This window comes from Leptonychotes weddellii, chromosome 11, assembly GCF_054177405.1.
Source record: "Leptonychotes weddellii isolate Sample4059 chromosome 11, ASM5417740v2, whole genome shotgun sequence".
NCBI lineage: Eukaryota > Metazoa > Chordata > Mammalia > Carnivora > Phocidae > Leptonychotes > Leptonychotes weddellii.
This window is the reverse complement of record NC_138379.1, coordinates 42,937,953-42,953,111: the sequence shown is the minus strand read 5'-3', so window position 1 is coordinate 42,953,111 and position 15,159 is coordinate 42,937,953. Positions and strand designations below refer to the sequence as shown.

The 15,159-nt window shown below is 35.6% G+C and overlaps 1 protein-coding gene across 10 annotated transcripts in view; it reads right to left on the bottom strand.

The window, feature by feature from the left end:
- STK33 (serine/threonine kinase 33) overlaps positions 1 to 15,159 on the bottom strand; it is a 130,714-nt gene that overhangs the window by 66,954 nt on the left and 48,601 nt on the right. For 4 of the 10 annotated variants that reach the window (XM_081798634.1, XM_081798632.1, XM_081798631.1 and 1 more), the window contains one exon: positions 14,804 to 14,915. The exons of the other annotated variants lie outside the window; for them this stretch is intronic. The gene's annotated coding sequence lies outside the window, so the exon portion shown is untranslated. The remainder of the gene's footprint in view (positions 1 to 14,803; positions 14,916 to 15,159) is intronic. 10 annotated transcript variants of the gene reach the window in all.

The window sequence follows — 15,159 nt, the reverse complement described above, 5'->3', positions numbered from 1 at the left end:
CAATGGCACAGAATAGAGAGCCCAGAAATGGACCCTCAACTCTATGGTCAACTAATCTTCGACAAAGCAGGAAAGAATGTCCATTGGAAAAAAGACAGTCCCTTCAACAAATGGTGTTGGGAAAATTGGACAGCCACATGCAGAGAAAAGGGGGCAGAAAATTCATGTGAAGACATAATAGGTGAAAACTTCCCTAATTTGGGGAAGGAAACAGATATCTAGATCCAGAAAACACAGAGATACTCCCCTCCCCCAAAATCAACCCAAGGAGGTCCACACCAAGACATAGTAATTAAAATGGCAAAAAGTAATGATAAAGAGAGAATTGTTAAAGCATCAAGAAAAAAGAAGACAGTTATATACAAGGGAAACCCCATAAGGCTATCAGCAGATTTTTCAGCAGAAATGTTACAAGCCAGAGAAAGTGGCATGATATATTCAAAGTGCTGAAAGGAAAAAATCTGCAGCCAAGAATAGTCTATTCAGCAAGGCTATTCTTCAGATTAGAAGGAGAGATAAAGAGCTTCCCAGACAAACAAAAGCTAAAGGAGTTCATGACCACTAAATAAGCCTACAAGAAATGTTAAAGGTGTCTCTCTGAGTGGAAAGGAAAGACCATAAGTAAGAGTAAGAAAAGTAGGAAGCACAAAAGCAGTAAAAATAAGTATATCTGTAAAAATCAGTCAAGGAACTCACAAAATAAAAGGATGTAAAGTATGGCACCATATACCTAAAATATAGGGGGAAGAGGAGTAAAAACAGGTTGAACTCAAGCAACCATCAACACAATATAGACTTCTATATGCAGAAGATGTTATATTACAAACCTAACGGTAACCACAAATTTAAAAAAATAATAATAGATATATAAAAAATAAGGAGAAAGGAATCCAAGTACATCATTAAAGAAAGCCAACAAACCATGAGAGAAGAGAGCAAGAGAAGAAAGGTTCAGAGAAGAACTACAAAAACAACCACAAAACAAGTAACAAAATGGCTATAAATGCATATCAATATCAATAATGACTTTGAATGTATATGGACTAAACCTTCCAATCAAAAGACAGAGGGTGACAAAATGGATAAAAAACATGACTTATTGGGGCGCCTGGGTGGCTCAGTCAGTTAAACACCAACTCTTGATTTTGGCTCAGGTTGCAATCCCAGGGTCATGAGATTGAGCCCATGTTGGGCTCCATGCTCAGCGAGGAGTCTGCTTGTCCCTCTCCCTCTGCTCCTCCTGCTCCTCTTTCTCTCTCTATCTCTCTCAAATAAATAAATAAGCAAAATCTTTACCAAAAAAAACCCAAAAAACAAAAAAACCCCACAAGACCTATCTATATGCTATCTACAAGAGACTCATTTCAGACCTAAAGATACATGTAGAACAAAAGTGAGGGAATGGAGAAATATTTATCATGCAAATAGCTGTCAAAAGAAAGTCAGGGTAGAAATACTTATATTGAACAAAATAGACTTAAAAACAAAGACCATAACAAGACAAAGAAGGAGCACCCAAATACATAAACCAGTTAATAACAAACATAAAGGAACTAATCAATAGTAATACAATAATACTAGAGGACTTTAACACCCCACTTATATCAACAAACAGATCAAACAGAGTATCAACAAGGAAATAGTGGCTTGGAATGACACAGATGGATTTAAAAGACATATTCAGAACATCCTATCCTAAAACAGCAGAATACACATTCTTTTCAAGTGCATATGGAACATTCTTCAGAATAGATCACATTAAGCCACAAAACAAGTCTCGACAAATTAAAAAAGACCAAAGTCATACCATGTATCTTTTCTGACCACAATGCTATGAAACTAGAAATCAACCACAAGAAAAAATCTGGAAAGAGCATGAATACATGGAGGTTAAGTAACATACTACAAAACAATCAATGGGCCAACCAAGAAGACAAAGAAGAAATAAAAAATTGCAGGGAGACAAATGAAAACCAAAACACAATGGTTCAATATCTTTGGGATGCAGCAAAATCAGTTCTAAGAGGAAGGTTTATAGCAATACAGACCTACCTCAAGAAGCAAGAAAAAGCTCAAATAAACAACCTAACCTTACACCAAAAGGAGCTAGAAAAAGAACAAACAAAACCCCAAACCAGCAGAAGGAAGGAAATAATAAAGATTAGTGCAGAAATAAATTATATAGAGACTAAAAAAACAATAGAACAGATTAATGAAACCAGGAGCTGCTTTTTTCGAAAGATCAACAAACTCTAGCCAGACTCTTTAAAAAGAGGTGTGGGGGGGACTCAAACAAAATCATAAATGAAAGAGGAGAAATAAAAACTGACACCACAGAAATACAAAAGATTGTGAGAGAATATTATGAAAAATATAAGCCAACAAATGGGACAACCTAGAAGAAATGGATATATTCCTAGAAACACATAACCTACTAAAACTTAAGCAGGAAGAAATAGAAAATTTGAACAGACTGATCACCAGCAACAAAATTAAGTCAGTAATCAAAAAAATTCCAACAAACAAGTCCAGGACCAGACAGTTTCAAAGGTGATTCTACCTATTCTCAAACTTATCCAAAAAATAGAACAGGAAGGAAAACTTCCAAATTCATTCTGTAAGGCCAGCATTACCTTGATAACAAAAGCAGATAAAGACACCACTAAAAAAGAAAACTACAGGCCAATATCTCTGATGAACATAGATGTAAAAATCTTCAACAAAGTATTAGCAAACTGAATCCAATAATACATTTTAAAAAATCATTTACTACAATCAAGTGGGACTTATTCCCAGGATGCAAGGGTGGTTCAATATTTGCAAATCAATCAACATAATACATCACAACAATAAGAGAAAGGATAAAAACCATATGATCATTTCAGTAGTGGCACAAAAAGCATCTGACAAAGTACAACATCCTTTCATGATAAAAACCCTCAACAAAGTAGGTTTAGAGGGAACATACTTCAACATAATAAAGGTCTTATAGGAAAAACCTGCAGCTGACATCATACTCAATGGGGGAAAACTGAGAGCTTTTCCCCTAAGATCAGAAAAAAGACAAGGATGTCCATTGTCCCACTTTATTTCAATGTAGTACTGGAAGTCCTAGCACAGCAATCAGACAACAAAAAGAAATAAAAGGCATCCAAACTGGTAAGGAAGAAATAAAACTTTCACTGTTTGCAGATGACATGATACTCTATATAGTAAAACCTAAAGATTCCTCCAAAAAACTACTAGAGCTGATAAATAAATTCAGTAAGATCACAGGATACAAAATCAATATACAGAAATCCATTGCATTTCTATACACTAATAATGAAGAGCAGAAAGAGAAATTGAGAAAACAATCCCATTTACAATTGCACTACAAATAATAAAATACTAACCAAAAAAGGTGAAAGACCTGTACCCTGAAAACTATAAAACTAGAAAGAAATTGATGAAAGAAATTATTAAAGATGATACAAACAAATGGAAAGATACTCCATGCTCATGAATTGGAAGAACAAGTATTGTTAAAATGTCTATACTACCCAAAGCAACCTACAGATTTAATGCAATCCCTATCAAAATACAAACAGCCTTTTCCACAGAACTAGAAAAAAACCCTAAAATTTGTATGGAACCACAAAAGATCCCAAATAGCCCTAAAGCAATCTTGAAAATGAAAAAAAAAAAGGTATCACAATTCCAGACTTCAAGGTATATTGCAAAGCTGTAATAATCAAAACAGTATGGTACTGGTACAAAATAGACACAGATCAATGGAACAGAATAGAAAGCCCAGAAATAAACCCACAATTATGTGGTCAATTAATCTTCCACAAAGGAAGCAAGAATATGCAATGGAAAAAAGACAGTCTGACAGTCTTTTAACTAAGGGTGTTGGGAAAAATGGACAGCTACACACAAAAGAATGAAATCAGACCACTTTCTTACACCATACACAAAAATAAAATCAGGATGGATTAAGGACTTAAATGTGAGACCTGAAATCATAAAAATCCTAGAAGAGAACAAAGACAGTAATTTCTCTGACATCGGCCATAACGACATCTTTCTAGATATGTCTCCTGAGGTAAGGGAAACAAAAAGCAAAAATAAACTATTAGGACTACATCAAGGTAAAAAGCTTCTTCACAGCAAAGGAAACAGTCAACAAAATTAAAGACAACCTATTGATATTGCAAATGACATATCCAATAAAGGGTTAGTATCCAAAATATATAAAGAACTTATAAAACTCAACACCCAAAAATCAAAGAAACCAATTTAAAAATGGACAGAAGACATGAATAGACATTTTGCCAAAGACATACAGATGGCCAACAGACACATGAAAAGATGCTCAATATCACTTATCATCAGGGAAATGCAAATCAAAACTATAATGAGATATCACCTCACACCTGTCAGAAGGGCTAAAATCAATAAAGCAAGAAAACAACAGGTGTTGGCAAGGATGTGGAGAAAGGGGAACTCTTCTACACTCTTGGAATGCAAACTGGTACAGCCACTCTGGAAAACAGTATGGAGGTTCCTCAAAAAGTTAAGAATGGAACTCCCCTATGATCCAATGAACTACTAGGTATTTACCCAAAGAATATAAAAATACTAATTCAAAGGGACATGCACCCTGACGTTTATAGCAGCATTATCAACAATAGCCAAATTATGGAAACAGCATAAGTGTCCACCGATTGATGAATGGATAAAGAAGATGTGGATATATATAATACAATGGAATATTACTCAACCATTAAAAAGAATGAAATCATGTCATTGCAACAACATGGATGGAGCTAGAGAGTATTATGCTAAGTGAAAAAAGTCAGTCAGAGAAAGACAAATACCATATGATTTCATGCATAAGTGGAATTTAAGAAACAAAACAGGGCATCTGGCTGGCTCAGTCAGTACAGCATGCAACTCTTGATCTCAGGGTTGTGATTTCAAGCCCCACATTGGGTATAGAGATTACTTAAAAAAAAATAAACAAATAAAATCTAAGGAACAAAATATATGAGCAAAGGAGGGAAAGACAGAGAGAGAGGCAAACCAAGAAACAGACTCTTAACTATAGAGAACAAACTGATGGTTACCAGAATGGAGGTGGGTGGGGGGATAGATTAAATAGGTGATGGGGATTAAGGAGTGCGCCTGTGATTAGTAACAGGTAATGTATGGAAGTGTTGAATCACTATATTGTATACTGAAACTAATATTACACTGTATGTTAACTAACCAGAATTTAAATAAAAACTTAAAAAGATGTGGTACATACACGCACACACACACACACACACACACACACACGCGCACAATGAAATATTATTTAGCCATAAAAAAGAATGAAAGCTTGCCATTTACAATAACATGGATGGATCTGGAGAGTATAATGCTAAGCAAAAAAGCCAGTCAGATAAAGACAAATACCATATGATTTCACTCAAATGTTGAATTTAAGAAACAAAATAAATGAACAAAAGGGGGGGGAAAGAAGGCAAATCAAAAAAACAAGACTTTTAACTATAAAGAACAAACAGATGGTTACTGGAGAGGATGTAGGTGGGGGATGGGTGAAATAGGTGAAGACGAATAAGAGTACACTTAGCTTGATGAGCACTGAGTAATACATGGAATTGTTGAATTACTATATTGTACACCTGAAACTAATATAACACTGTATATTAACTACACTGGAATTAAAATTTTAAAAAGAGCCAAGGACAGAAATTTTAGGAACATCAACTTCTAAAGGATAATCAAAGGAAGAGAGTCCACTGAACAATGGAAAGTAGTGTCCATAGAGGCAGCAAGGAGGGTATTTAATGAAAGAAAGATTGATCAAAAGCCAAATGGCTCAAGATTTCCAAGAGAGATGGGACTGAAAAATTATATTTAAAATGTAAGCTATGAGGTATTGTTGGTGGAAATGGCAGATTAGGGACTTCCAAATTTGTTCTTGCATAAAAGCAATGAAAAAGCTGACCAAAATTATTAGAATAAACTTTTCAGAGATATGGAAATTAACCAAAGGCTTACAGCAACAGAAGAAACATTTATTTTTAAATAAATAAATAGTTGTATTTAAGCAAGAACAGGAAGCTTTGTCACATTTTAACTTCCCTTAGTCCCATCCCCCACTCTATATTTGCAATAGCCTACCCAAAAAATAGCTCACATTCCTGGTACAACCTAGTAGTTGCTGGGAAGAGCAGTGGAGTGGAGTGCAGTGGGATGGAGCTAGAGCTCTTTCGAATGCTCATTCCCAAACAATTCTCATTACTTGACCTTTCTGATAGTTCTCTAGAAGATCCCACTTATAAGTTAGTCTGTACTTGACCTGAATCAGGGCACACCTTGTATAAAGTGTCTTCTTCCACAGGGCATTTGTTGAAAACAATTACAATCAAGTTTGTAACTTCACAGCTGCCTGAAGCAGTGGTTAATACTCGGACCAATAATAGCCAAAAAACTAACCAAAAAGCTTAAAAGAAAAAGCTGGGAAATAAGATGTCCATAGGCACTTTGGAAAGCTCCAACATATTCTTGGGAATCTAGGAGGGCACACATACACAGAGGGATGTACCATACACAGGTAAGATCTGAGAAGCCCGTAAGCTCTTATCTCTGGTTGACCTTGAGGCCAGAATGTTGGACAAAGACTTTATATAAGCTATTTTAAATATGTTCAAAGAGCTGAAGGATGGAGTATAGCTCAGTGGTAGAGCATTTGACTGCAAAGAGCCGAAGGAAACCATGTATGAGGATATACCATCAGAGATTATCAAAAGGATGCATAAACTATTTGTTTAAATACAAATTCTGGAGTTAAAAAGTACAATAATTAAAATGAATATTTCATTAGAGATGTTCAATAGCAGATATGAGCAGGCAGAAGAAAGAAAAAATGAAATGAAGATAGGTTAATTGAGATTATCTAGTCTGAGGAACAAAGTAAGTAAAAAGAATGAAGAAAAATTAACATAGCCTTGGCTATCTGTGAAGACACCATCAAATGTACCAATATATGCATAATGGGAATCTCAGAAAAGAGGAGAAACAGAAAGGAGCAAAAAGAATATCTGAAGAAATAATGGCCCAAAACTTTCAAATATAATGAAAAACATTAATCTCCACATCCAACAAGCTCAAAAACTCTATGTAGGATAACTTCAAAAAGATCCACACCTGGACACATATTAACCAAACTGCCAAAAGAAAAAGACAAAAAGAATCTTGAAAGCAGTAACAGAGGAGTGATTTATCACATTCAAAGGATGTTCAATATGATTAACAGCTGAATTCTCATCAGAAACCATAGAATCAGAAGAGAGATGACACACTCAAAGTTCTAAAAGAAAAAATAGCCTGTCAACCAAGGTTTCTAAATCCAGCAAAAACTATCCTTCAAAAATGAAGTGACTAGCCTGAGGCCAGGAGTACACAGATATTAAACCCAGTCAAAGATATCACACACAAACACACACAAACACCCCTACTACTCCTACTACGACTACTACTAATTACTACTAACTACCTACTACTACTAGTAGTACTACTACTAATATGGATCAATATTCCTTATAAGTTACTATAAATGCAAATATCCTCAATTAAATACTAGAAGCATATACTAACAAAACAATTAATCCAGCAGCATATAAAAAGGCTTACACAATTTGACAAAGGGAGACTTATCCTAGGAATAAAAACTTGTTTCAACATTTAACATCAATGTAGTACACTATATTAATAGAATATAGGAAAAAATAAACACATGATCATCTTAATACCCACAGAAAAAATATTTGACAAAATCCAACATCCTCTCATGATAAAAGCACTCAATAAACTAGCAATAGAACTAACAAAGGGCATCCACAAAATACCCAAAGTTAACATCATATTTAATGGTTAAAGACTGAAAGCTATCTCCCTAAGATCAGGAACATGACAAGATAGCTACTCCCGCCACTTTAATTTAACATTGTACTGAAAGCTCTAGCCTGGATTCCAGCATTAAATTTGAAAATAAAATAAAAAGCATCCAGATTAGAATGGAAAAAGTAAAAAATTATCTCTATTTGCAAATGACATGATCCTGGATATAGAAAATCCTAAAGGAATACACATGTACACAAGCTAAAAAACAAATTTAGAAAGGTTACAGGATACAAGATTAATGTACAAAGATCAGTTGTATTTCTGTACATTAGTAATGAACAATCTGAAAATGAAATTAAGAAAGCGATTCAATCCAACAGTACCAAAAAACAAGAGTGACAAAATAAATACAGGACTGAAAACTACAAAAACTGTTAAAAGAAATTAAACAAATGAAAAGACACTTTGTCTTCCTGTGTCAGAAGACCCATTAAATGTTAACATGGCAGTATTCCCCAAATTGATCTACAATTCAATATCAAAATTCCATCATTCTTTTTTTTTGCAGAAATTGACAATCTTAAAATTCATATGTAAATTCAAGGGATCCAGAATAGCCAAAACAATTTTGAAAATAAAGAACAAAGCTGGAGGATTTGTACTTCAAAATTTCAAAGCTTACTTTGAAACTACACTAATCAAAATAGTGTGATACTGGACTAGGATAAACATACAGATCAGTAGAATCGAATTGAAAGTCCAGAAATAAACCTATACATCTGTAGTTGAGTCATTTTTGACAAGGTACTAAGATAATTCAATGGGGAAAGAACAGTCTTCTCAATAAATGGTACTAGGACAGCTAAATATCTATGCACAAAAGAATGAATGTGGAGGGGCGCCTGGGTGGCTCAGTCGTTAAGCGTCTGCCTTCAGCTCAGGTCATGATCCCAGGGTCCTGGGATCAAGCCCCGCATCGGGCTCCCTGCTCAGCGGGAGGCCGGCTTCTCCCTCTCCCACTCCCCCTGCTCATATTCCCTCTCTTGCTGTGTCTCTGTCAAATAAAAAGATTTTATTTATTAAAAAAAAAAGAATGAATGTGGACACCTACTTTACACTATATACAAAATTAACGTAAAAGAGATCAAAGACCTAAATGTAAGAGCTAAAACTATAAAAACTCTTAGAAGAAAACACAAGGATAATAAATTTCTGTGACCTTGGATTAGGCAACAGTTTCTTAGATATGATACCTAAAGCACAAGCAACCAAAATAAAAATAGATAATTGGATTTCATCAAAACTAAAAACATTTGTGATTCAAAGGACATTATCTAGAAAGTGAAAAAATAACCCACAGAATTTGAGGAAATATTTGCAAATCATATAGCTAATGAGAATCTAGGATCCAGAATATATAAAGAACTCTTAAAATTTGAGAATAAAAAGACAACCCAATTAAAAAGTGGACAGGGGTGCCTGGGTGGTTCAGTCAGTTAAGTGTCTGACTTTTGATTTCAGCTCAGGTCATGATCTTGGGGTCCTCGGATGGAGCCCTGCATCCAGCTCCATGCTCAGCACAGAGTCTGCTTGTCCCTCTCCCTCTGATCCTCCCCCCTCGACCTCCCCACTCTCTCTCCATATATAATAAATAAATAAATACAATCTTTAAAAAAAAGTGGACAAAGGATTTGCATAGAAATTTCTCCAAAGAAGATATACAAATGCCAATAAACAAATGAACATATGCACAATTCCTTTAGTCATTATAGTAATGTAAATCAAAACCATAATGAGATACCACCTCACACTCACCTTGATGGATATAATAAAACAAACAAACAAACAAAAAACAAAATAACAAGTGTTGGAGAGGTTGTGGAGTAACTGGAACTTGGAACTCCCACACATTGCTGGTGGGAATATAAAATGGTGTAGTTGCTTTGGAAAACAATTTGGAAGTTCCTCAAAAAGTTAAACATAAAGTTACCATATGACCCAGCAACGTCTAGGTATAGACCCAAGAGAACTGAAAACATATATTCACACAAAAACTTATACATGAATGAACATGGGAGCATTATTCATAGTAGCCAAAAAGTTGGAAACAATCCAAATGTTCATCAACTGATAAATGGATAAACAGAATGTGGCATATATATTGGAATATTATTTGGCCACTGACATATGTACAATGTGAATTAACCTTGAAAATATCATGCTAAGTAAAAGAAGCCAGATAAAAGGCCACATATTGTATGATTCTATTGATAAGAAGTGTCCAGAACAGGCAAATCCATAAAGACAGAAAGTAAATTTGTATATTGTATATGCCTGGAGGGAAGGGGAGAAAGGGAAGTGACTACTAATTTACAAGGTTTCTTTTTGGGGAGAGGAAAATGTTCTCAAATTAGAAGGTAGTGATGGTTGTACAACCTTGGAGGTATACACTTCAAAGTAGTAACTTTCATATTGTGCAAATTGTATCTAAATTTTTAAAAATTCAGTTGTTCCTGAAAATTTGCTAATTAACTTAAGTAAATCGGAAGGGGCAGACTAAATATGGATTTGTCTTAAATGGCAAAGCATCTGGCTACCTATCTCAAAGTCTGTCCACAAAGCATCAAGATATTAATTGAAAAGAGACAACTAGGGGCACCTGGGTGGCTCAGCCGGTTAAGCCTCTGACTCTTGATTTCAGCTCAGGTCATGATCTTGGGGCTGTGAGATTGAACCCAATTGGCTCCACGCTGGACATGGAGCCTGCTTAAAATGGTCTCTCCTCCTTTCCCTCTGCCCCTCCCCGCTTAAAAAAAAGAAAGAAAAGAAAAGAGACAACTATACTCAAAAAAAATTTTTTTTAAAGAAAAGAAAGAAAAGTGAGACTTCAGTCTATCCTCCTCTTTACCTAATTTCAGGGCCCAGTCATACCAAAAAACAGACAAAATCCTGTGAGGCCTTCTGTCTAGCAGCCTTGCCCCCAAGAAAGAGTCTTGACTGAGCAAAGTTCCGAGCCAACTAGCCCTCTAGCCGAGCTCTCCGCCCTTGAACAGTGCGGTGTCCTTTCCATTACACCCACAGACTGCCTAGATTCAAATCCTGGTCGTTTACTAAATCTGTGATTTTAATCTATTTAATCTACTTCTGAGCTTTAGTTTTCTCATCATGCAATTGAGGATAACAAAGCACCTTCTGTAGAGTTACTATAAGGAGTAAATAAATTACATACAAGGAAAGTGCTTATATTAGTGCCTGATAAATTGTAAGCACTCAATATATGCTGTGGGATAACGGAAGGGGAAATGAGTCTAAATCATGACCACACCCCTTACATTATGCTCTAGCAAAGATTCTTTGATGAGTCCTGTAATAAAGGTAAAGGTAAAGGAGGAAAGATAGTGTATACCCTTGTCAAACCCCTTTCACTAAAGAAGACTAATGGGTAGTAGACTCAAAGGCACCCCTGACAAAAAATCTCTACATTCATATAAGCCAAATCAGAAACTGATTGGGTAAAATTCCTTCTTTTTTTGTTAACACAGTGACTACTAGGACAAATACCATAAACATTCCAGGAGCATTTAGTGAGTACTCATAATATAAAATTAATTGAATGCAAAGATCAATCAGACTCCTAATAAAATAGTTTTTCAGTCTAGTCAAGTATTTTTCAAATGGGCTTTACCTTACCCAAAATAACAAATATATTTTTACATATATATATATACATATACTGAAATAAATGTTTCATAAAAAGTATCCTTAGTATTTATAATACATTCTATTTGCTATTCTTATCTATTCTATTCCCATTAAAAAAATATATATTCTTGTCACAACACCCTACCACCGCTCCACTAACTTGATTTCACTACCCAGTAATAGTCATGGTCCCAAGTTTGACCAAACTGGCATTGAAAAATGCCAATCTGGTTATGTGACCAACTAACTTTAACACAAGGAAGAATAATTAAATGCTCAATAGAGGTTGATACTGTGGGAACACAGAAAAAGTTAATAACTTTGATTAGGGTATCCAGGATCCAGTGCATACAACTATAGACTTGGGGGCGCCTGGGTGGCTCAGTCATTAAGCGTCTGCCTTCGGCTCAGGTCATGATCCCAGGGTACTGGGATCGAGACCCGCATCAGGCTCCCTGCTCCGCAGGAAGCCTGCTTCTCCCTCTCCCACTCCCCCTGCTTGTGTTCCCTCTCTCACTGTGTCTCTCTCTGTCAAATAAATAAAATCTTAAAAAAAACCAAACAAACAACTATAGACTTGAATGGAAATTCAAACAATACAAATTAAGAACTGGTCATAGCTCTCTTCCTCTGCCCTGCCTTCAGAGGTGACAGCCATCTCCTATTCGGCATCATGGCCACCCTCAGACCTCTGGTGAAGCCCAAGATTGTTAAAAAGAAGACCAAGAACATGATCCCAGGGTCCTGGAATTGAGCCCTGCATCGGGCTCCCTGCTCAGCAGGAAGCCTGCTTCTCCCTCTGCCACTCCCCTGCTTGTGTTCCCTCTCTCGCTGTGTATCTCTCTATCAAATAAATAAATAAATAAAATCTTTAAAAAAAAAAAAAAAAAGAAAACCAAGAAGTTCATCCGGAACCAAACAAACCAATATATCAAAATTAAGTGCAACCGGCAGAAACCCAGAGGCATTGACAATAGAGTGCACAGAAGATTCAAAGGCCAGATCTTGTTGCCCAATATTGGTTGCAGGAGCAACAAGAAAACAACACACATGCTGCCCAGTGGCTTCTGGAAGTTCCTAGTCCATAACGTCAAGGAGGTTGAAGTGCTGGTGACGTGCAACAAATCTTACTGTGCAGAGATTGCTCACATTATCTCCTCTAAGAACCACAAAGCCATTGTGGAAAGAGCAGCCCAGCTGGCCAACAGAGTCACCAATTCCCAATGCCAGGCTGCACAGCAAAGAAAATGAATAGAAAGCTTATGTGCACATAGTATTTGTGTTAATAAATCCATAAAACTACAAAAAAAAAAAAAGAAGAATTTGTCATAATCGGTTTCCTTTTTACTACTATTTACCCAGTCTGGGTGGAAGACAAGCTGCTAAAATATTTGATACATCAACTATCAGCAAAGCTTAGACATAAATTTGAAAGTTATCTGGTTTGTTGCTTAGATATTATTGTTTCTCTTATCCTTATTTACTCTCTTCCTCTGGGATCAACAGTCAATCCCATGCAATCCCCAGTGCCCAGTGACTAAATCCATTTATTGTCCAAAGTACCTGCCTCTGCAGATTTCCAAGGTACCGAGTGCTCTCCAGTCCCCAATTTTGCCCTATGTCTGTCATATAATTTCCCCACTTCCCCAACACCAAATGGCATTGGTAGGAATTATCAAAACTTGGTCAAAGTCTGCTCTAGATGCTTTGGAGAGGTAAAAGAAGTAATATTCTACCACATATGCATGTTTCATCTGCGCTGAAGAGCTAAATTATTACTTACCTCATTGCTCTTGCCATATCGGGATAGTGGAAGAACTATTAAGTATCCAAAGATTTTGAGATCCATATATGAACAGGCTTCTCAGAATTTTGCCTTCTGTGTATATGTACTATGTACTATATTTTGATTATATACAGAAAATAATTTTGCTATAACAGGATATTCCATATAATAAAAAAATAAAAGTTACCATGGCAAAATTGTAGGACCATTACTAAAATCACTTCACTATTATCACAATGGCAGTTACAAGTATTTATTCAGTTGTTTATTTAATAATATTGGTCAAGCTCCCACTACGTGTAAGGAATTATTGGGGCCCTATGAAGGAAACAAATAGTGAGGTCCTTGACCCTTTATATAAAAGTAAATAATGTAGCATGAATACAAATAATTTTAGTGCAAGGCAGAAAAAACAAAGGTATAAAGGACAAGATAAAAAGAGTAAGCTTTTCCAACTTTGGTAAGAAAAAAAGCTAACTATTAATCCCAATTTTTGATTTACCAAAGTTTAGATCATGTTTAATTAAAAAATTAGTTGATACACCTTTGAAATTGGAACACAAAATGTCTCAATAGGTTACTTAAGGAAAAATATTATAAGACATGGGAAAGCATGTTTGCCCAAGGAAGCAGGAAAGGAAATCCATTTAACTCCATAAAAGGGCAGAAGTTACTACACAGGAGTTGGGAAATGAGGAGGATGGATTTTTCCCTAAATAGGAGCTTAAAATGAATGACCTTCAACATCCCAAACAAATCTACATGGCACTTACTACAACATATTCAAACATTAAATGGTATAATCCAATCTACCTTAAGTATACTTCTCATTTCAAGGATAAGGGTTGAGTTATTAAACCTTTATCTCTTTGAGATATATAGCAAGAGACATTTTTAATGAAAACCTTCCATGTAACTATAGTTGATTTCCATCCTGTAACTTTGCATGTGTAGCAATATTTCTTTCCAAAGTTTTCAATGAAATCAACACTCTAAACAAAACATTTGGGTTATAAAATACACCCAAATAAATCAGGAGTAGAATTAAAATAAGCATATTATTTATTAAGCATTTTCCAGTAGGTCTTGAGGCTGGTGGGAGTGGGGGACAAAAAGGTGTGCTACGTCCTGACTGTTTCTTAGGTTCGAAGAAAGCCTTTGCATCTATGGAGAGAAGAATGGAGGAGCATCACACAGTACCTTGAAAAGGGAATGAGAACATACAATATCAGAGCTAAATAATGGATAAGAACCTAATCATAGTCTGAAACAAATATTACTAAACTATTGGGGAAAAAAAAAACAGCTTAGGTTTGTGAAGTCAGGCATAGGGAGACAGCAGAAGCAAAAGCATTTAAAACACTCACATGGGGGAGTCAGGAAGTAAAAGCACTCCGAAGCGTAACGCAAACTTACTGGTAAGGGAAGAAGGGAAGGTCCTGCTGGAGAAAACAGTTGGAATTTTGTTTTCTTGTAGTAGAGAAATAGGTCCTTATTATAGATGTTGGAAAAATGGAAGATCTTCCCTCTACCCCAGAAACAAGAAAAACTTTACTTAATTTAGAAACACTCTCCAAAATGCTTTGATAAAAAGAAAACCAAAATTAAAATTACAAACTTGCCAGAAAACTACGAAGAGGAAAATATTTCCTCCCAAATTTATGGGACACAGGTGAAAGCTATACTCAGAAAAAATCTTATGGCTTCTAATGTACTTCCTATGAAAGAAGAGAAAGGAAAAAGGAAATTAACCTCCTACTCACCTTTAGCAA